Raw genomic sequence first — 24,441 nt, 5'->3', positions numbered from 1 at the left:
ACATTCAATAATAGGGTTTAAACACTTTGAAGAAGTTCTTTTAAAAAATGTTGTAGAGGTACAATTAATGTCTAAAAAAGAAACATTAGAAGTAAAATGATTGTGATCATTCTCTTTCCCCAGGTAAGATAATCTCCAATAATCATTTTATCCTTAAATAATAGTAACAACTTCAGAAGTTTAAACAATAACGCTTATTTAACCTGCAGTTTAAGAAATACATTTGAACTACCTAAAATATCTCCAACTTTTCTAAAGTTCTCTAAATTGTGCATCTAATTGTCTCATTCTCACAATGGCAGTTTTGGTAATTTTACAATGAAGGGATAAAAGTTTTCAATAACTTTTTCAAAGTTACACGGGAAACTTGGAATAAATATAAAAACAGAACAAAGCTGGTGATTCAGTAGCTATACTGTGGGATGCCCTTCCAGCCAACACCTTTCTGGGAAACATCCTCAGACCCAGACTGATGAAGGAGTAGGCAGCCTTCTGTGCAACTTGTGACTTTCCAGCTAGCACAGTTGATGAGAAGAGAAGTTAGCATATATTTCAAGATAAGATAATCTTATCTTCTCTTGGAAATTTACGTTTTGAGATTCAGGAATACAACTTGTTGGCGTTGGTTCCTGGAGTTATAAGGTATTGTTCAACTGCTGTTAGAACCGGTGTCATAGAAACCTAGATTCACCATGAGTCATCAAGGGACTCAAAGACAGACGTATCCGGAGAAAAAGAGAATAAAGCTGAACATGCAGCCTCCAGCCCCAAAGAAAGAGTGAGAGAGAACAGGAGAATAGAATCTTATTAGAAGCCAGATGTATTTCGAGCAACTGGGTTCCTTGAAATTTCTCTGGTTCATAAGTGCTTCACAGACATAATGGGCTAGTAAATTAGGTCCTTATTTTGGAACAAATTGAGAGATATATTTGGAAGTATGACAGGGATCAAGCTGTCAGCTTTAATTGGGGATAAAAGCTAAGTTGGAGAAGGGCAAACTGCTAATAATTCACCACAGATTTGTCAGATTTACCTACCTAGTCACAAGCCCAGTAATAATCACAGCATAGATGCAAAGATAATGCATCTCTCTGCAGTCAGGCCAATTTCAAAGTGAGAGAAGAAAGAAATAGGTGATTTATACATATGCAGTGTGTTCTTCCAAATTATGAAAGAATAAGTGCTGCCTCTCTTTTTGATGCTAGGTCTCCTCCAAGATATTCTTATTTAACTAGTCTACTTGTCACCTGGACATTAGGATTTTTGAAAACGTCTCAAGTGTTTCTATTGTGCAGCCTGTCATGAGAATATCCTCTCTAGGGAAGACTTAGTAGAGATAGAAGTAGCCATCATCAATCCTTCAAGCCTTTTGCACTCTTACCTATTGGATTTGAACATCTTACGTAAGGTCATCTTAGGTTATGATTGTCCCTCTCAGGTAAGCATGTTAGCATTTTTGTCAGGACTAGTTTGCTTCCATACCCAAGAGGCTCCAATCAAAATACCAATGACTTCTCTCTGGATTATCTGTGATCCTCTACCTCATAAGGTATATCCCAAAAAAAGCTCCACAGCCCATCAGAAAAAAAAAAAAAAAAAAACTCTAAGATTTGCTCAGTCCAAATTATATACTCTTTACTATTTCCCAGCTAAAATTATGTCAACCTATATTTCGTTATATCTCATCAAATTTTCTGCAATAAGATTAAATAACTTTGTGTTGTAACAAAGATAAAATAACAGCTAACATATACTCCATATTTGATATGAATCCCCTTCCATTATGAGTTTCACAGAAAGATTTAAGAATGTTCAAAGAAATTTTACATTTAAGATATCAATATTTTATTTAAGTAAAATAATTTGAAGCCTAAAACTTTAAAGTTCTTCTCAATTTCTTATTCCATTTAATCTCTGCAAGAAGTCTTGATACTTGAAGCTATACTATGTTTCACCTATTGTAAAAGCTACGAATGCCATAGCACTAATAAAGTTGAGCTTAGCCAAAGTCTCTCACGTATCTCGTTAAAAAAATAAATCAAAATATTCTGGTGGGGTACAGAGGCTAATGCCTATAATCCCAGCACTTTGGGAGACTGAGGCAGGTGGATCACCTGAGATCAGGAGTTCAAGATCAGTCCGGCCAACATGGGGAAACCTTGTCTCTACTAAAAATACAAAAATTAGCTGGGCGTGGGGGTGCATACCTATAATCCCAGCTACTCGGATGACTGAGGCAGGAAAATCACTTGAACCCAGGAGGCAGAGGTTGCAGTGAGCTGAGATTATGCCACTGCACTCCAGCCTGGGTGACAGAGTGAGACTCCATCTTATTAAAAAAAAAAAATGCCATAAAAAGTCAAATAATTAATAAAATATATCATAGCTTCATAGCCTGGGTCCATTTCTGACAAATTTAGATAACTAGCCCAAACTCCAATACCTAGAAATTTCTTCATAAAATTTTATTATAATAACATACTGTTGTCATTAACCAGTAGTTCTCATTCCCAAATGTACACTATCATTGTCTTGTATACTTTAAAAAAATACTAATATCTTACCCAATAATAGTTAAATCAGCATCTTTGAATGAGGACTGTGTAAAGATGTATTTTTTAAATCTCCCAACGTTTTTATTATTTTTTAGTAACCACAATAAAAGCAGTTCTAAGTTTACAGACGTTGAGTGGAAAGTACAGGGAGTTCCCATATTGCACCAGTGTGGTACCTTCGCTACACTGATGACATAATTTTGATGAATAATTATTAACTAAAGTCTGTGGTTGACACTAATATTCACTCTGTGTTGTACATTCTATAGGTCTTAACAAATGGATGGCATATACACAGTATTACTTATGATTCAAAATAGTTTCACTGGCCTTAAATTCCCCTATGCTCTAACAATTCATTCTTTTTTCCCTCCACTGGAACCCCTGGCTCTCAACTATTGCTGTTTTCTTTTGTTCTGTCTTCACAGTTTTGCCTTTTCCAGATAAATTACCTAGTTGAAATCATTCTGTATGAAGCCTTTTCAGATTGACTTCTTTCACTTAGCAGTATATATCTCAGTTTTCTTCATGTCTTTTCATGGCTTGAAAGCTCATTTCTTCTTATCACTGAATAATATTCCAGTGTCTGGATGAACCACAGTTTATTTATCCATTCGTCTATTTAGGGACATCTCAACCCAGGGTATTTTAATGTCCAGTCAGAGTTAACCTCTGCCATAGACCATAGCAGAAACTCAATAGTATCTGAAGAAAGAGGAAATGGGGAAAATCTCTATTTTAGCCATAATGAGCTGTCAGGCAGTCAATTTCAGTGCATAAACACTTATGTGAAACACAAGTGAGTGGAAGTTCTCATTACGGGGTTAATATTTTTGAATAAGCACCTATCATTTCAGAGGGAAGCCACCTACTCAAACTGTCTTCTCATGCTGCCATTTGAGATACTGCTGCCTCCTTGCAAAGTCTAGAAATTTACACTGGTAGCAGCTCCAGTCACCATATGCTGTTTTACTCCCTCCCTATCTCACCTCTAAATTTAATTTAATCCCTCTTAATTCCATTTATTTTTTGAGCTCCATGCTTTCACACTTCCTTGTGAGCAAGCATTTTAGTCCTATGCTTTAATTCAGTCATTTAATAAGGGTAAGCTTAGAAATTTTTGAAATCTGTGGCACAGAAAAGAATTCCCCTAGTCCTCTCATTTATTTGAATTGGAAAATCACCTTCAGCATATTTCTAAGGTAAACTTGCTCTGTTTGTTTGTGTTTTCTTTTTCTTTTTCTGTAACTTATGACCCCAGAAGCCTAAGATGTACCAGCTTTTGTCATATGCTCCTCAATACATTCTTGCTCAGCTTTTGAAAATCCCAGATCTTGTGAATCACTTGTTTTTGTTGTTTTTGTTTTCAAACAGCTTTCTTGAAAATAATTCACATGCCATACAACCTGTTCATTTAGAGTATACCATCTAACATTTTTCAGTCTACTCACTGTGTTGCATGGCCATCAGCACAATTAAATTTTAGAACATTTCAACATCCCTCCCAAAAAAATTCCTTGTTCCCATTAACAGTCAATCCCTATTCTATACCAACCCTAAGCAACTTACTAATATGCTTCATTATTCTGGCCATTTAATACAAATATGTTCTTTTGTGGCTAGATTCTTTAACTTAGCATAATGTTTTTAAGAGTCGTTGTGCGATAGCATGAAATAATACTTCATTTCTTTTTATTGCTAAATAATATTCCATTGTATGGATATGCCAGATTGTATGGACACATTTTTCAGTTGATAGACATTTGGGTTGTTTCCACTCTTGGGCCACTATGAATAGTATTGTTACGAATAATCATAAACAAGGTTTTGTATGGATATAGATTTTCATTTCATTTGGATATATACATTGGAATGGAATTGTGGGTCATATGATAACACTACGTTTAACTTTTGAGAAACTGCCAGACTATTTTTCAAAGTGACTGCACCATCTTACATTCCCACCAGCAGCATATACACATTCCAATTTCTCCACATCTTTGCTAAAATTGCTGTTGTCGTCCTTTTTATCATAGCCATCCAGTAAGTGTAAATAGCATCTCATTGTGGTTTTCATTTGATTTTCACTAATGATGTAGAACAACTTTTCATATACTTATTGGTCACATGTATATCTTCTCAGATAAAATACCTATTCAATTCCTTTCACCATTTTAAAATTGAGTTACTGTCTTTTTCATTGAATGGTAAGATTCATTTAAATATCTGGATATAAGTTATTTATGAGACATATGTTCTCTCATTCTGTGTTTTTTTTTTTCCTTCAGGATAAAATTTGAAGCATAAAAGTTTTTAAATAATACAGTTTAATTTATGTTTTTTTTTCTGCTTATGTTTTAAATGTGTTACCTACAAAAGTTTCTAAACCCATGATCATTAGGATTTACTCCTACATTTTTGGCAGGAATTTATAGTTTAATCCCTTACATTTAAGTCTATGATCCATTCTGAGTTTTCATGTTTTTGTTTGTTTATTTCTTTGTTTTTATTTGTTTTTTGTTTTGCATATGATTTGAGGTAAGGTTCCAACTTTTTTCCTTTGAATGTGGTCATTCAGTTTCCCCAGCAGTGTTTGTTGAAATGACTATTTTTTCACTATTTAATTTTCTTGGTACATTTGTCAAAAATAAATTGACCATATGTTTGTAATTATGCCAGTACCACACTGTCTTGATTACTGTAGCTATGCAGTAAGGGTTGAAATCAGGAAATATGAGCCAAGATCGTTTGACTATTCTGGGTCCCTTGCATTTCCTCATGAATTTTAACTTCAATTTGTCAATTTCTTCAAAAAAGCCAGCAAGAATTCTGACAGGGATTGCATTGAATATTTCCACCAATTTAGGAAGTAATGGCCATCTTAACATTATTAGTCTTTCAATCCATGAACATGAGATGTCTTCCTATTTATTTAAGGGTTTTAAAAAAATATCTTTAAGCAATGTTTTGTATTTTCTAGTGTACACATCTTATAAACCTTTTTGTTATACTTAAATATTTTGTTCTTTTTCATGCCATTTTGGTTGGAAATGTTTTAATTTCAAATGCATAATTTTCATTGCTAACCTATAGAAATAATTGATTTTAGACATTGATCTTTTATTTTTCAGCTTTCACACGTTTTTAGTGTAATCCTTAGGATTTTCTGTATACAAAATAACGTGATCTGCAAATAGAGATAGTTTTGCTTCCTTCTTTCCAATTTAGATGTCTTTTATTCCCTCTTCTTACCTAGTTGCCTGGGCTGGAAACTCCAACACAATGTTAAATTAAGGTGATGAAGTCGAACATCTGCGCCTCGTTCTTGATATTAGGGTGAAAATACCCATTCTTTCACTATTAAGTATGAGGTTAACTATTGATTTTTTGTAGATGGTCTTTACTAGGTATAAATGAGTATTTTTATCATGAAATGTAGTTGTAGTACATCAAATGTTTTCAAAATGACTGTATAATATTTTTTTCTTTTATTCTGTCAAAATGGCTTATTACATTAATTAATTTTTGGATGTTAAATCAACCTTGTGTTCCTAGGATAAATCCTACTTGTTCATGGTGTATAATCCTTGGATTTGCAAACCTTGGATTTGGTTTGCTAGTATTTTGATGAGTAATTTTGCAAATATATTCATAAGCAATATTAGGTCATAGCTTTTTTCTTCTAGTTTTAGTATCAGGATACTATTGCCCTCATAGGATGAGTTGGAAACTGTTTCCAACTCTTCTATTTATTAAAAGAATTTGTGAAGTATTTATAGTAGTTTTTCTTTGAATGTTTGATAGATTTCACCAGTGAAAACATATGGTACTTGGCTTTTCTTTCAGGAAGTTTTAAAATGATCAATTCAATCTTTTGCTTATTATAGATCTATCTGGAATTTCTATTTATGCTAGAGTAAGAGTTAGTACTTTGTGTCTTCCAAGAAATTAATTCTTTTCATGCAACTCATCTTGTTGGTTTATAGTTGTTTGTAATTATATTCCCTTATAATCTTTTTATTTCAACACAATAAATAGTAACATTCCCTTTTCATTCTTGATTTTAGTAATTTCAGACTTCTCTTAGTTTTTTATTCTTGGTTAGTCCAGCTAAAATTTTGTCAGGTTTTTGATATTTTTAAAAGTATGAAATAGCTACTTCTGCTTTCCTTTCATTTATAGTTGTGTGGTATATCTTTTTCCATCCTATTACTTTCAAACTATTTATGTCTTTTCCAGACAAAGTATCATTGGATCACAGTCTTTAAAATCCAATTCAAAAGTCCTTGTTTTTTGGTAAGATTGTATAACCCATGTGCCTTTAATATTATTGATATGTTTAGAATTTTATCTGCCATTTTGCCTTTTGTTTTCTATGTGTCACATGTCTTTTTTCTGTATCTATTTGTGTTTTTTATACTAAGCAGTTTATGTTTAATGTAACAGTTTAATTTTTAGTAAATTTTAAATCACATTTTGAAATATTTATTGGTGGTTCTTCTAGGACTTACAATGTATGTCTTAACTTATGAAAGCCTAATTTAAATTGATACTGATTTAATACTCATAAAATACAGAAACTTTATTCCTATACAGCTACATTTCCTCCCTACATTTTGTCCTATTACTGTCATACATACTACGTCTATAAAGGTTACAAACTGAACAATACATTTTTATAATTATTACTTTATATAATCTTAATTTTTTAAAGAACTAAAGAAATAGAAGCAAATATATATGTATAGAGCCTGTTATATTAACATTCTTATTTACCCTTTCTGTTTCTTTTTATTCCGTCGAGTGGTGTGAGAGAACACTTGGTATCATTTCCTTAGTCCAACATAATTTCGTTCTCACCCAGTTCCTTGAATGGTGATTGTCAAATATATGACATATCTTTGTGTTACATGCCAGAGTGTTGTATTATGCAATTGCTTTTTGAATCAGTCAAAAGAAGAAAAGACAAGAGCATGCAATTATGCTCTATTTTTCAATTAGCTACATAATTACCTTTATGGGCACTCTTTGTTTTTCTCATAGCTTTGAACTACTGTCTATTGTTACTTGCTTTCAACCTGAAGTTCTTTTACTATTTATTTTAAGGCAGTTTACTGGCAACAAATTCTCTCAATTTTTGTTTCCTTGGGAATGTCTTATCTTACCCTCATTTTTGAAAGATAGTCTTGCTAGATATAAATTTATTTTCACTGTTTTACTTTTAGCTTTTGAATATGTCATCCCACTACCTTCTGGCCCCTTCTTTCCGATGAGCTGTCAGCTTGATGTGATGATTCCTTTTACTCTTGCACCTTTCAAGATTTTCTCTTTGTCTGTTAGCATTTTGACTGTGATATGTCTGGGTGTTTTTCTCTTTGTACTTATTGTATTTGGAATTTGCTGAGGTTCTTTACGTGAATATTTTTCATCAAATTTAATAAGTCTTCAACTTTTATTTCTTTGCTTATTTATTTTGTCCTTTGCTTTCTTCTCCATTGTTAGTCCCATGAAATGTATGTTGGTGTGTTTAATGGTGTTCTACATTTCTCTGAGACTCTGTTAATTTTTATTTATTCTTTATTCTATTTCAGATTGCCTGATCTCTGCTGATCTGTCTTCAAGTTCACTATTCTTTTCTTCTGCTAGCTCATTTCTACTCTTCTAATTATTTTTTCATTAGTTATTTTACTTTTAAACTATAGAATTTTAATTTGGTTACTTTTTAATAATATCTGTCTCCTTATTGGTATTCTATACTTGATAATATATTGTCATCATACCTTCATTTAGTTATTTAAGCTTGATTTCTTTCTGTTCTTTGAAAGTATTTGTAATTGCTGCTTTGAAGTTTCTATCCACTAACTCCACTATCAGGGTCACTTTAAAGACATATTCTATAGCCATTTTTTTCCTTATTTATAAGTCACACTTTCCTATTTCTTGGTATGTCCCATTATATTGTTGAAAACTGAACATTTCAGATAATCTATTTTACCAGTCCTGGATACTGATAATTCCTGGGGTTGTATTGTTTATTTGGTCTTTTAAAATTTGCTTAGTGCCTGACTGAAATAATTCTATGCCGTATATTTCGCTTACAGGGAGAAGATTCTGATGTCATTGCTCACATATTCCCCCTTGTTTTTTCTTTGGCCACCCTGGTCAGTATAGCTACTAATTTGGCAAATGTTACATGTAAATCTCTTTAGCCAGTTAGATTTTTACTCTTTACCATTAGTGTGTGTTTGTGGTTTGGAAACTGCTAGCACAGTTCAGGAATTTTACATGTCTCTGCATATTCAACCAGGAACAATAGCTTAGAGGATCTCTCTCTGGTCACTACTGCGAATGTGCAGTCTTGGGCACGCACACGTTTTTTCTTTTCTTTTCTTTTTTTTTTTTTTTTTTTTGTTTTTGAGGTGGAGTCTCGCTCTGTCACCCAGGCTGGACTGCAGTGGCGCGATCTCGGCTCACTACAAGCTCCGCCTCCCGGGTTCCCACCATTTTCCTGCCTCAGCCTCCCGAGTAGCTGGGACTACAGGTGCCCGCCACCTCGCCCGGCTAAATTTTTTGTATTTTTAGTAGAGACGGGGTTTCACCGTGTTAGTCAGGATGGTCTCGATCTCCTGACCTTGTGATCCGCCGTCTCGCCCTCCCAAAGTGCTGGGATTACAGGCGTGATTTTTTTGAGAATGCCAGGAATGACTATGATATTATTTAGAATACTGGTTAGGAGTCACGTCTGGGTCAGAGTAGCTTATTTTTCTGTCAATGTTCAGTCGGAGGTTGTATGTAAGCCCATTTGCCAGTGAAGCTTCAGACACGTTGATTTGTGTGAGTCTTGGGAGATGTTTTTAAATATACCCCCACATGTAGATTTCATGTTTCTGTCTGGGTAAACCTATTACACAGGCACAGGCCTCCTGTAGAATTGTCTACATCATAGATGGGCTTTTATTTGCTGTCTTTTTCTCTGATTGTCTCTGGTAAGCTTCTGGCTACTCTGCCATTTTGTTTGTATCAGACCTACCAGTGTCTAAGCTTTGGGACTTAATGATGTCATTGTGTTTTTTTCATTATCACAACTCCAAAAGATGGATTATTCCTTTCCTTTTGTTTTTTACTAATAATACCTACTCCTCCTTTGTGAGTGAGATGCCCCATTAAGGCTCGGATATGTAAAGCTACATTCGGAAATTTCTAATTAACACTTCCAGATACAATTTGAGAGGGTGAGTTGAAGTTGACTTTGAGGAAGCTTATTTAGCCCTTTATACCTGGCATGAACTATTTTGTTGTTTTTAAACATTTTCAACTTTAATTTTAGACATGGCATAGCCAGGCAGAGTGGCTCACACCTGTAATCCTAGTACTCTGGCAAACTGAGGTAAGAGTATCACTTTGGGCCCAGGAGTTAGAGACCAGCCTGGGCAACAAAGTAAGACCCTCATCTCTACAAAAAAGTAAAAAAAAAATTAGCCAGGCACATTGGTATGTGCCTGTAGTCCCAGCTACTCAGGAACTAAGGTGGAAGGATCACTTGAGCCCAGGAGTTGAGATTGCAGCAAGCTATGATTACGCCACAGTGCTCCAACCTGTGTAACAGAGTGAGAACCTGTCTCAAAAACAAAAAGGAAAAAAAAGATACATAGGGTACAAGGGGTAAAGGTGCAGGATTGTTACATGGGTAGTTTGTGTAATGCTGAGGTTTGGGGTATGGATCCTATACCCAAGGTAGTGAACACAGTACCCAATAGTTAGGCTTTTAATCCACGCCTATCTTCTTCCCTCCCCTTTCTAGTAGTCTACAGTGTCTATTGTTGCCATGTTTATGTCCCTGTGTGTTCAGTATTTATCTCCCACTTAAAAGTGAGAACATGCAGCATTTGGTTTCCTGTTCCTGCATTGATTCACTTAGATTTACAACCTCTAGCTGGGTCCATGTTGCTGCAAAGAACATTACTTCATTTTTTTCTGGCTGCATAGTATTCCATGACCTATATGTACTACATTTTCTTTTCTTTTCTTTTTTTCTAAAAAGGTATAATTTTATTTTATTATTAGTTTTTTAAATGAATGAAGGTATAATGTTTTCTCTAAATTGCTTAGCTTGATAAATAAAATTCTGTTTTGCAACAGACATGGTACATCATTTTATATTCCCATATTAGTTTAATAAATACCACTTTTTTCTTTTTGATTAAACAGCAGAAATTTATTTTCTCATATCCCTGGAGGCTAGAAGTTCAAGATCAAGGTTTAGCTGATTTGGTTTCTGGCAAGGACTCTTTCACTAGCTTGTACATGGCCATCTTCTTGCTTAGTCCCTTCTTTCTGTGTCCTCACATGAGTCTTTTCTTGGTTCATTTGCACAGAGAGAGGTAGTGAGTTCTTGGGTATCTCTTCTTGCAAGGTCATTAATCCTTAGGGAACAAAGTCCCATCCTTATGACTTCATTTACCCCTAATTGTTTCTTCCAAGGTCCCCCTCTCCAAATTTAGTAACACTGGAGATTAGGATTTCAACATATGATCTTGAGGAAGACACAAATATTCAGTCTGTAATAGTGAAACATCAACCTCATAATGTCATCAAAGACTGAATATCCATTGACAAGTGTAATGTTAACATTTATTTTTTCCTTTTTTTTTTCCTTTTTTTGGGGTTATGAATAATCTTGTCACTCAAGTACAGACCTTAGTATCTGTACAGTTCATTTTTCAACACTTGCCCCATTTCCTCTCTCTCTCCACTCTAGTGTTTTCCAGTGTCTATTGTTGTCATCTTCATGTCCATGAGTACATAATGTTTAGCTCACTTATAAGTGAGAACATGCAGTATTTGGTTTTCTGTTCCTGCACTAATTCACTAATAATGATAATGATTATTATATAGTAATAATAATAATTAATTCATTAATTCCAGCTGCATTCACATTGCTACAAAAGATATGACTTCACTGTTTTTTATGGTTGCATAGTATTCCATGGTGTATATGTACCACATTTTCTTCATCCAATCCACCATTGATAGGCACCTAGCTTGAATCCATATCTTTGCTATTATAAATAGTGCTGTGATGAACATGTAAATGCAGAAACAACGAACAGACCAATGTTGAGTTCTGAAATTGAATCAGTAATAAGAAAAACCTACCAATTAAAAAAAGTCTCAAACTAGATGGACTCACAGCTGAATTCTACCTGACGTATGAAGAAGAGCTGGTGCCATTTCCACTAAAACTATTTCAAACAATTGAAGAGAAGGGACTCCTCCCTAATTCATTCTGTGAACCCACATCACCCTGATACCAAAACGTGGCTAAGACACAGTGAAAAATCCCAGGCCAATATCCCTGATAAACATAGGTGCAAAACTCCTGAACAAAATACTAGCAAATTTAATTCAACAGCACATCAAAAAGTTAAATCACCATGTTCAAGTAGGTTTCATTACTGGGATGCAAAGTTGGTTCAACACACACAGATCAATAAATGTGATTCACCAGTTAAACAGAATTAAAACCAAAAACCACATGATCACCACAATAGAAGAGAAAAAACTTTTGATAAAATTCAATAGCCCTTCATGATAAAAAACAAGAAACTAAATCAGAGGATCATATTTCAAAATAATTAGAGCCATCTATGACAAACCCACAGCTATGTCATATTGAATGGGCAAAAACTGGAAGCACTTCCTTTGAGAGATAGAAGAAGACAAGAATTCTCACTCTTACCACTCTTATTTAACATAATACTGGAAGGGCTAAACAGAGTTATCAGGCAAGCAAAAGAGATAAAAGGTTTCTAAATAGGAAAATGAGTTAAAGTATCTCTCCTCACAGATGATATGATTCTGTGCCTTGAAAATCCGAGACACCACCAAAAGTCTCCAAGAACTGAGAAATAACTTCAGCAAAGTTTCAGGTTACAGAATAAATGTACAAAAATTAGTAGCATTTTTACACTAATAATGCTCAAGCTGAGAGCCAAATCAGGAATGCAGTCCCATTTAAAATAGCCACAAAGAAAATAAAATACCAAGGAATACAGCTCACAAAGATGAAAGATCTCTGCAATGAGAACCACAAAACACTGCTGAAAGAAATTGGGGACAACACAAATAAATGGAAAATCATTCCATGCTTATGGATTAGAAGAATCAATATTGTTGAAATGACCATACTGCCAAAAGCAATTTACAAATTTAACACTATTACTCTCAAACTACCAAAGTCATTTTTTACAGTTAGAAAAAAAAAAAAAACTATTCTAAAATGCATATGGCACCAAAAAAGAACCTGAATAGCCAAAGCAATTCTAAGCAAAATGAACAAAGCCAGAGGCATCAGACTACCCAACTTCTCACTGTACTATAAGGCTACAATGACAAAAACAGCATCTTACTAGTACAACAGACACATAGATCAATGGAACAGAATCAAAAATTCAGAAATAAAGTCGTGCACCTGCAACCATCTGATTTTCAACATGGCTGACAAATACAAGCAGTGGGGAAAGGACTCCTTAGTCATTAAGTGGTGCTGGGATAACTAGCTAACCATATGCAGAATAATGAAACTGGACCCCTACCTTTCACCATATACAAATTAAATATATAAATGTAAGGCCTCAAAGTATAAAAATCCAAGAAGAGGCCGGGCGCAGTGGCTCATGCCTGCCATCCCAGCACTTTGGGAGGCCGAGACGGGCGGATCATGAGGTCAGGAGATGGAGAGCATCCTGGCTAACACGGTGAAACCCTGTCTCTACTAAAAATACAAAAAAAAAAAAAAAAAATTAGCCGGGTGTGGTGGCGGGCGCCTGTAGTCCCAGCTACTCAGGAGGCTGAGGCAGGAGAATGTCGTGAGCCCAGGAGGCAGAGCTTGCAGTGAGCCGAGATCAGGAACAGAGCGAGATTCTGCCTCAAAAAAAAAAAAAAAAAAAAAAAAAAAAAAAAAAAACCTAGGAAATACCCTTCTCAACATCAACGTTGGCAAGGAATTTTGGCTCATTCCCCAAAACAACTGCAACAGAAACAAAAATTTGTAAGTGGGAACTAGTTAAACTAAAGAGCTTCCGCACAGCAAAACACTTATCAAAAGTAAATAGACAATCTTACAGAATGGCAGTAAATATTTGCAATCTGTGCAATATTAGACAGAGGTCTAATATTCAGAATCTGAAAGGCACTTAAACAAACCACCAAACAAAAACCAAATAACCCCATTAAAATGTTGGCAAAGGACGCGAACAGACACTTCTCAAAAGGAGATATACAAGTGGCCAGCAAACATGAAAAAATACTTATCATCACAAATCATCAAAAAATGCAAATCAAAACCACAATGAGACACCATCTCACACCAGTCACAATGGCTATCAATCTAAAATTAAATTTTAATCTAAAATGGCTCTCTGGTGCCATCTGGAAGGAAATTATCTTTGTGAATAAAAGCCTAAGCCTTAGTGTGTAAATTTGGCTGAGAAAGACAATTTAAGCAGGTGAAAAATAATTTATCATCTTAATGCCTAAAAACCTTTTAAAGAAATCCTGAGGTAGGCAGGATTCTAAAACCGCCTCCACCTCAGATTTCTAGGCCCTGGTGTACACACTTTCTCCCAGTTATTCAAACACTAATATATGTGTTGCTATAAAAGATTTTGCAGAGGTAATTAAAATCTTTATTCAATTGGCTTAAATTAGGAAAATTATCCTAGGTAAGTGTGACCTAATCAGGTAAATAATTAAAATAAGATGAAGTGCTAGAATTTCCTTTTTAAAGAATGAATAGGCCTGGCACTCTGGCTCATGCCTGTAATCCCAACACTTTGGGAGGCCGAAGCAGGCAGATCACCTGAGGTGAGGAGATCAAGATCAGCCTGCCCAACATGGTGAAACCCATCTCTACTAAAATACAAAAAAAAAAAAAAAAAAAAAAAAAAAAAAAAACCGTAGCCAGGCATAATGGCAGGTGCCTGTAATCTCAGCTACTCAGGAGGCTGAGACAGGAGAATCGCTTGAACTCGAGAGATGGTAGTTGCAGTGAACTGAGATTGTGCCACTGTACTCCAGCCTGGGTGGCTGAAAGAGACTCCGCCTCAAAAAAAAAAAAGAATAATATTTTATGGTATGTTTATGGCACGTTTTCTGTATCCATTTATCTATCAATGGACACTTAGATTGTTTATCTTGACAATAGTAAATAATAGTTCAATGAACAGGAGAGTATTAATATCTCTTTAAGATCCTGACTTCAACATAACCAGAAGTGAGATGGCTGGAGCATATGGCAATTCTTTTTTATAATGTTTTGAGAAGCCACCGTAGTGTTTTTAATAGTGGTTGCACCATTTTTATATTCCGATGAATAGTATATAAGGGTTCCAATTTCTCCACATCCTCACCAACACTTGTTATCTTTTGATTTTGACTAATAGCCGTTTCAATAGTTGTAAAGTAATATTTCATTGTAGTTTGAATCATACTGGTAATTAGTGATGTTGAACATTTATTCATATATCTGTTGGTAATTTGTATGTCTTTGGAGAATTGTCTATTGAAGCCCTTTGTTTATTTTTTAGTTTAGTTGTGTGGGCTTTTTGTTTGGTTGTTTTGTTCTTGCTGTTGAGTTATAGGAGAGCCTTATATATTTTGGATATTAATCCCTTATCAGATATAGATATGTGGTTTTCCAATATTGTATCCATTGCATAGGCTGTCTTTTTACTCTACTGAGTATTTCCTTTACTGTTAGAAGCCTTTTAGCTTGATATATTCCCACTTGTCTAATTTCATTTTATTGCTTGTGCTGTGGGATTCATATCTAAATCATTGCCAATAACAATGCCATACAATTTTTCCCAAAGTTTTCTTCCAAGAGATTTATAGTTTCAGGTTTTACATTAAGTCTTTAATTGACTTTGAATTAGTTTTGGGGTACTGTGTAAGAAAAACGTTCAATTTCATTCTTTCCATTGTGGATATCCACTTTTCCCAACAGCATGCAACAACATGAATGAAACTTGGAGATCATTATGCTAAGTGAAATAAGTCAGTCACAGAAGGACAAATACTGCAAGGTTCCATGCATATGAAGTATCTAAAATAGTCATACTCTCAGAAATAGAGAGTAGAATGTTTTTTTCCAGGAGTTAGGGAAAGGGAAAATGAGGAATTGCTATTTCACAGGTATATAGTTTAAGATATGCAAGATGAATCATTTCTAGAGATATGTTGTTTGACATTTTGCTTATAATTAATGATATTGCATTGTGCACTTACAAATTTGTTGTGTAGGTAGATCTCATGCTAAATGTTCTTACTACAATTAAATAGATAAATATGCAAGTAAATACAATAAAATAAGATGAAGTGTGGTACAGCCATTATGAACAACAGTATAGAGGCTTCTAAAAAAATAAAATAAAAATAAAATTACCATATGACGTCTTGTCTTCTAAAAGATGATGAAATTGCTATCTTGTAAAGCTACCTGCATTCTCATGTTCATCACATTATTCACAATAGCCTAGATATAGAAATAATCTAAATGCCCATTGACAGATCAATAAAGAAAATGGTGTGTGTGTGTACGCATATGTGTGTCTGAGTGGGTCTGTGTGTAATACGGTATTATACAGCCTTTAAAAAGAAAGAGATTATGCCATTTGTCACAACATGAATGTACTTGGAGGACATTATACTAAGTGAAGTAAGCCAGAGAAAGAAAAATATCACATAATCTCACTTCTATGTGCCATATATATATGAGCTCAAATATATGGAGATACAGAAGTAGATAGAAAATGAAACAGTTTTTATCACGGGCTGGGCATGGGGAAGGAAATAGAGACATGCAAATTAAAAAAAAATAGCAGGTATGTAGGATGAACAAATCTACAGATCTAATGTATAAAATGAGGACTAATAAAATGAGGACTAAAGTTAATAAAATTATTTCATTGGAGATTTTTGTTAAATAGATTTTAACTTCTCTCATCATTTAAAAACAGTAGTTATATGAAATGATAGATATGTTAATCCACTTTACTATAGTAACCATCTTACTTTCTCTACATATTTCATAACATAATGTTGTAAATCTCAAATATACACAATAACATTCATTTTAAAATATAAGGTGAAGTATGAGAGACATGCTCTTCTGTTGGCCTAGGAGATAATGGAATTTGTCAGGAGTTCTACAGCTACAAGAAAATGAATTCTGCCAACAAACTAAATAAATTTCAAGAAGTCCTCAAGTTGAAGATAAGAATACAGCCCCAGATAACACTTTGACTCCTAACAGTTTTATTTCAGCTGTGTGAGAACTGAGCAGAAAATCCAGCCAATCTGTGCCATGACTACTGACCCATAGAAACTGTAAGATAGTAAATTTGTATTTTTTTTTTTTTTTTTGCTATTAAGCTTGCGGAAATATGTTACACAGCAATATAAAACTGATCCACTCTCTTCTCCATAACTGAATCCTTGTTTCTGTGGTGCCAGATTGCTAAGGGCAGTATTGCAGCATTGTCCGCCTGCATTTGTTAAGGCTGCTGCTGTAGTTCTACACATGTAAAAAGATCCCCTTGCCTGCATAAAAATAACTCACCTAAATACAAACTGCCACAAGCCTATAAACAAAGCCTTCATAAAGCAGGGTAAACTGGCATGCTCATAAGCCTATGTCCCCAGCCCTTATAAAAGTCGAAATTCAAAACAAACTCCCCAGGCTTCATAGTAAAAAAGTCAACTGCAAAACCAGAAATGCAAACTTTAAGAAACATATAAGGCTGCTGAAAAATCAAAGTCAAAAGCTACGACAGGTCCCACTTGCTAACCTAAGACTTAAAAGAGCCATCAAAGCCTAACCTGAAGATTTCCAGTCTTTGGGACATGTAGAAATTCTCAGGCCTAATAATACAATCAGATAACAGATGTATAAAATTCTTAAAGATCAAAATGTCCATTTTAACCATGATTACTTTCATTTATAAGTGCGTGGCATGTGTGTTTGTGTGTGTCCGTGTGTGTGTGTGTGTGTGTGTGTAAGTAGGTTTTAGCAAACTCTTTAGGAGGAGAATAACCACAGCATATGAAATCAAGCAATAACTTCTAATCATGAGGCCAGATACCTTATTTACCATTTTAGTAGAACATCCATTAGATTTTAAATTGACCTCTACAGAAACTCACTGTTAGGCTAAATAACATAATTAATATTTCCTCCAATGCCAAACATAGTCCTTTTGGCATGTCGGACATTTAATTTATGTTTTTTAAAAATTTTTTATTTCCATAGGTTTTTGGGGAACAGGTAGTATTTGGTTACATGATTAGGTTTTTCAGTGGTGATTTATGTGATTTTGGTGCTCTCATCACCCGAACAGTATACACTGAACCCAATTTGTAGTTTTCGTCCCTCACCTCCCTCCCACCCCTTCCCCGGAGTTGCCAAAGCACATTGTATAATTCTTATGTTTTTGCATTCTCATAGCTTAGTTCCCAGTTATGAGGGAGAACATAGGGTGTTTAGTTTTCCATTCCTGAGTTACTTCACTTCAAATAATAGTCTCCAGTTCCATCCAGGTTGTTGCAAATGCCATTAATTCATTCCTTTTTATGGCAGAGTAGTATTCTATTGTGTGTGTGTGTGTGTGTGTGTGTGTGTGTGTGTGTGTGTGTATCACACAATTTTTTCATTCACTCATTGATTGATAGGCATTTGGGCTGGTTCCATATTTTTGCAATTGCAAATTGTGCTGCTATAAACATACATGTGCAAGTATCTTTTCCATATAATGACTTCCTTTCCTCTGGGTAGATATCCAGTGGTGGGATTGCTGGATCAAATGGTAGATCTACTTTTAGTTCTTTAAGGAATCTCCACACAGTTTTCCCTAGTGGTTGTGAAGTGTCCGGAGTAAATGCCCAAGATTCATTGTCTCATGATCATGGAAAACTAGGATGCAGACACACAAAGAGTGAGGTTCAGAGCGGAAGTTTAATAGGCAAAAGAAAGAGAAGAGCTCTCTCTGTTGTAGAGAGAGAAGTACTGGAGAAATGAGTTGCCAATTCCATGGTGAAATGCAGAAGGTTTTATAAATAAATGCTTGAGGAGGCAGTGTCTGATTTACATAGGGTACAAAAGATTGGTCAGACCAGGCATGTCATTTGCATAGTATGCAAAAAGCTGGCCATATCCACCCTAATTTTTTATTATGCAGATCACTTTTCTGCCTGAGAAGCACTCTGCTGCCTGTTCCTTTACTGAACGTGTGGTGACAAAAAAAAAAAAAAGGAAGATGGAACCTCCATATCATACATGCCTGGCCATCAGGTAGCTCTTTTCTGTTAGCATGGTTGCTGGTCACCCAGGCAAGCTTCCAGCTTGCTTATCTATGTTTGCAACTCGATTTTTCAGACTTCTCTTTGATAGAAAATAAATGATTCTGGCACTACTTTTTTTTGTTAAAAGGGAAATTCCACTGAGGACTTTTTTACCCTCACTCTCTGCCTAAATAATTTACATCTCCTATACCAGTTATACTATTACATTACCACCAACAGTGTAGAAGTGTTCCTGTTTCACCATAACCACGCAAACATCTATCTTTTTTTGTTTTTGATTGTGGCCATTCTTGCAGGAGGAAGGTGGTATCACATTGTGTTTTTGATTTGCATTCCCCTGATCATTAGTGATGTTGAGCATTTTTCATATGCTCATTTGTCATTTGTATATCTTCTTTTGAGAAGTGTCTATTCATGCCCTTAGCTCACTTTTTGATGGGATTGTTTGTTTTCTTTCTTGTTAATTTGTTTGAGTTCATTGTAGATTCTGGGTATTAATCCTTTGTCAAATGTGTAGATTGTGAAGATTTTCTCCCACTCTGAGGAAGAAGAGAAATCTAAAAGCCTGGAAAACATATTTGGGGGAAGAATTGAGGAAAACTTCCCCAGGCTTTCTAGAGATCTAGATATCCAAATATAAGAAGGTCAAGGAACACCTGGGAAATTCATTGTAAAAAGACAATCACCTAGGCACATAGTCATCAGGTTATCTAAAGTCAAGATGAAGGAAAGAAACTTAAGAGCCATGAGGCAAAAACACCAGGTACTGTATGAAGGAAAACCTACAGATTAACAGCAGATATCTCAGCAGAAATGCCACAAACTAGAAGGAATATGAACCATACCTTCAGCCTCCTTAAACAAAACAATTATCAGCCAGAAATTTAGTAGTCAGTGAAACTAAGCTTTATAAATGAAGAAAAGATACAGTCTTTTTTAGACAAAAAAATTCTGAGAGAATTTGACACTACCAAACCAGCACTACAAGAACTGCTAAAAGGAGCTCTAAATCCCAAAACAAACTCTGGAAACGCATCACAACAGAATCTCTTTAAAGCATGAATCTCATAGACTTCTACAACTGAAATACAATAAACAATTAAAAAAAAAAAAAAAAAAAACCAAGGTATTCGAGCAACAAATAGCACATTGAGTGGGACAGTAGTACCTCATATCTAAATAGCAACATTGAATGTAAATGGCCTAAATGCTCCACTTAAAAGACACAGAATTGAAGAATGGATAAGAATTCACCAACCAATTATCTGCTGCCTTCAAAAGACTCACCTAACACATAAGGACTCACATAAACTTAAGGTAAAGGGATAGAAAAAGACATTCCATGCAAATGGACACCAAAGGCAAGGAGGAATAGCTCTTCTTATATCAGACAAAGCAAGCTATAAAGAAACAGCAGCTTAAAAAGACAAAGAGGAACATTATGTAATGATAAAAGGCCTTGTCCAACAGGAAAATATCACAATCCTCAATATATATGTGACAATTAAATCTATTGTGATAACCTGTATAGAATCCTGGAATGGAAAATCTAAGAAAACCTGAATAATCTATGGACTTTAGTTAATAATAATGTGTCAGTTTAGGCTCCTGTTGGCTGTGATAGTTTCTCAGACATCCCTTATTTTTGATTACCTTGATAAGTTCAGGGAGTTTTGGTTAGCTGCATTGTAAGATGCACTTCTATCAGAATTTGTCTGACATTTTTCTTGTGATTTTACTGGTGTTGTGGGTTTTAGCAGAGAATACCACAGTGCTAACATACCATTTTTAATTACATCATAACAAGAAAATATGCTATCAACATGATTTATGGCTCTTCATGTTAACCTTGATCTCATGGCTGAGGCTGCACTTGTTAGGTGCTTCCACTGTAAGTTACTCTTTTCCTCCTTTTCTCATACCTTAGTCTTTGGTATTAAGCCTCCCATGTGCAGCCTATACTTAATGAGTAGGGAGTTGTTTCCCCCCTTAAGACTGAAATATCTATATATTTAATTTGCAGTTCTTCACCATAGAAGATTTGTCTTCTCTTCCCCACTTAAGAATTTATTAATCATTCATTTTTGTCAATATGAACTCATAGATTTATTTTATACTGTGAGTTACAATCTAATAATGCTGTATTTATTTTGCTGCTCAAATTTCTGCAGTTTGTACTGGATCTTATATAATATAAACAAAAATCTTTATTTGGTTAATAATTTTGTTATTTATTATTGAATTTATTATGCAAGGAGCGAGGATTTTAAAATATTTATTTTAATATCAAGGAACTCAAAAATAAACAAAATGGAGGAAAAGAATTTATTGATAAGTCAGTTAAAAAGCATAGCTTAATGTTACAGGAGTTAAACACTTATTATATCTTCAAGTTATTCCTGGAACTCACATTTTAAATCCTTTAAAGTATGGCATTATAAATTCATGTTTAAGTCTTCCTAATATTGGTATCAAGATTTTTATGTCTTTCATTTGATCCTGACTATTACTTTGCAAAAGATGGTATCATCTTATTTAGATTTAGATTGTTCAGTAGCCTTAAGAAATTGTCTGACAATACCAACAAATACAAAAGCAAATATCACTGATAAATTGATTTGAGATGGAAAGAAACATTTTCTTACATCTATTTTACATAAATCATTGCTATAGGCATACTGGATTAAAAAAAAACAAAGTGATAGTATAACTTAAACAGAGTTCAAAAGTTAGTAAAGACAATAAAATATATCCCACAAAACAATCATATAGACAAAATATAGGTGCTAAAGGGAGATGTGACCAAAATACTTTGAGAAAAAAGACACGAATATGAAGGGTCAAAAATGAGGAAGAAAGAGTGTTGGAATTTAAGAGTATTGACTTCTAATTTTATTCCCACTACCTTCTCTTATTGGACATAGTTTGACTTCAAGATCATCCAGTTATTTAAGAAGCAGGCTGCTACAATTATGTTGATTGCAGAGCAACCACAGAAATGAACTTTAATGTTTTTTCAATTCATGGTCCTTACAGTTAGCCAGTATAAGAGAAGTGCATTCCCTACATACTTAATCCAATTAGTGCCTAATCATATATCTTGTGTGCAATGTTTCTAAAGAGATACCACAATGAATTCTCCTCTGCTCCAGACACAATATATCTGTGACACATCACAGCACTGCAAACTCAGGGACTCCAGATGGTGTTACCACAACATTGTAAGACTGAATTACCAAAGTATGTGAACCAAAATAGACCACTAATAAGAGCAACATATACAATCAGTCAAAATGCACAAAACAACATAAGGAATAACTACTCAGAAAGGGAAAACATTTAACAAATGTCAGAGATGAGAAAGTATATGGGGTAAGTGTAAATACCACCCATAATGCTGATAACTCCAACATCTAAGTCTCCAGTCCCAATCTTTTGCACAAATCTACACCCCTACTGGACAACTCTACTTGGCTGACAGTGAGGCATTTCAAACTTAACATCTTCCAGACAGCATTCTTGATTACCCATGGAATCTCCTGACCCTGAATTTTCCATATCAGAAAATGATGGTATCATTCACTAAGTAGGTTTGGTAAGAAAACTAGAAGTAATCCTCCATTCTTCTCTTTTGATTATATCCTAAAACTAGATCTCAATCAATTAGCAAATTTTATCAACCTCTTTATAAAATGTATCACAAATCTTATTTCTGACCACCTCCACCTTGACCACCCAATTGCAGCCAATATGATCTTTAAATAGCACCACTATAACCATCTTCTAATGGTTTACCATGTTTCCACTCATGCTTCCCTCTGTAATTGATTTTAAATGGCATTCTGAGCCATCTTTTCAAAACATCAGTCAGATCATGACACTTCTCTGCTCAAGTCTTGCAATGTCTTTTAATCACATATAAAACAAAAATCCAGAGATTTTCACGTTCATAGCTGGAACAAAACTAAATCACCTCTTATTTCCAAGCATTTCTGCAAACTAAACTCAGTGTGGTTTGCACAGTTGATCTCACCAAACACTGGATATGTGGGTGCCTTGATCTTGGACTTCCCAGAACCTAGAACTGTGAAGCATACTTTTCCGTTGTTTAAGCCTTCCAGTCTATGATAATTTGTTATAGAAGTCCAAACTGATTATTGGCCAGCACTTAATCACACAGCTACATCAACTACAGAGAAAGCTGGGAATGTAGCCTGTATATGACAACCATATGGCCAGCTAGAACCTGGAAGCCCGAATACTAAAGAATGAGGTAATGAAGAGATACTGTTGGGTTTCTAGTATTTGTTGTAAGTTCTGTGTCATATCTTCCTACTACTTAGTAAACTATTGTGTTTTTATTCACTTATTTTCAATGTATTCAATGTATCAAAAAATTACTTCTTTCTTTGTCACACCCCTCCAATTTACTATCGCCTTAATGGTCAGGTTTGATATAGGTATTAGAAAACACTTAGATTAAATTAACTTCTATTATATAATGTAAAGGTGTTATATTATACTACATATTCAAGGACTATGTATTATACCAGACAATCCTTGCATTTCTATAAGGAACTACCTGAGACTATGTAATTTATAAGAAAAAAGTTCAATTGGCTCATGGTTCTGAAGGCTATACAGGAAGTATAGCAGCATCTGCTTTTGGGGAGGCTTCAGGAAACTTCCAGTCATGGCACAAGGTGAAAGGGGAGCGGAAACATCACATGGCAAAAGCAGGAGAAAGAGAGAAACAGTGGGGTGGGAGGTGCCACACAAATTTAAACCACTAGATCTCATGTGCACTCAGAGCGAGAACTCACTTATCACCAAGAGCATGGCCCAAGCCATTCCTGAGGGATCTGCCCCCAATATTCAAACACCTTTCACCAAGCCCCAACTCCAACAGTGGAGGTTGCATTTCACCATGAGATTTGGGTGGGGATAAATATCCAAATTATATCACATATTATATTACATTTTAAAGAATACTTTCATTTAAAATTCTATTTAATTGGAGCATATTGAAGATTCCAACACCAAATATGGAAGTAAACAGAAATAGACTTATGCAAATAGTCAACTGATCTTTCACAAAAGAGCAAATGCATCACAATGGAGAAAATATAACCTTTTTGATAAACAACTGGATATACATATACAAAAAATTGAATCTATACAAAAAACAATTAAATAGATCACAGAACTAAATATAAAAGGCAAAAACTCCTAGAAAATATCATTGGTGAAAATCTAAATGACCATGTGTTTGGTGATGACCTTTTAGATACAACACCAAAGTTATAATCCATAAAAGGAAAAAGGTGATAAGCTGCACTTTCTTAGTATTAAAAATTTCTTCTCTGCAAGACATTTTTGAGAGAATGAAAAGATGTGCCACAGATAGGAAGAACGTATTTGCAAAAGACATATCTGATAAAGGACTGTTATCTAACATATATGAAGAATTCTTTTTTTTTTTTTTTTTTTTTTTTTTTTTTTTTTTTTTTTTTTTTTTTTGAAGGAC

At 34.6% G+C, this 24,441-nt stretch overlaps 1 long non-coding RNA gene across 1 annotated transcript in view; it reads left to right on the top strand.

The window, feature by feature from the left end:
* The first annotated feature begins 676 nt into the window (after positions 1-676).
* The window catches only part of LOC108529402 (uncharacterized), a 36,723-nt gene continuing 12,958 nt past the window's right edge, over positions 677-24,441 (top strand). Inside the window, exons 1-2 of the long non-coding RNA XR_001885519.1 lie at positions 677-1,113; positions 1,206-1,438. This is a non-coding gene — a long non-coding RNA (uncharacterized LOC108529402). The remainder of the gene's footprint in view (positions 1,114-1,205; positions 1,439-24,441) is intronic.

The sequence above is a fragment of the Rhinopithecus bieti genome, unplaced genomic scaffold, assembly GCF_001698545.2.
Source record: "Rhinopithecus bieti isolate Rb0 unplaced genomic scaffold, ASM169854v2 scaffold_5023, whole genome shotgun sequence".
In the NCBI taxonomy this organism is placed as follows: Eukaryota; Metazoa; Chordata; class Mammalia; order Primates; family Cercopithecidae; genus Rhinopithecus; species Rhinopithecus bieti.
The sequence above is the reverse complement of the archived record's forward strand: the minus strand, read 5'-3'. Positions and strand labels throughout refer to the sequence as shown.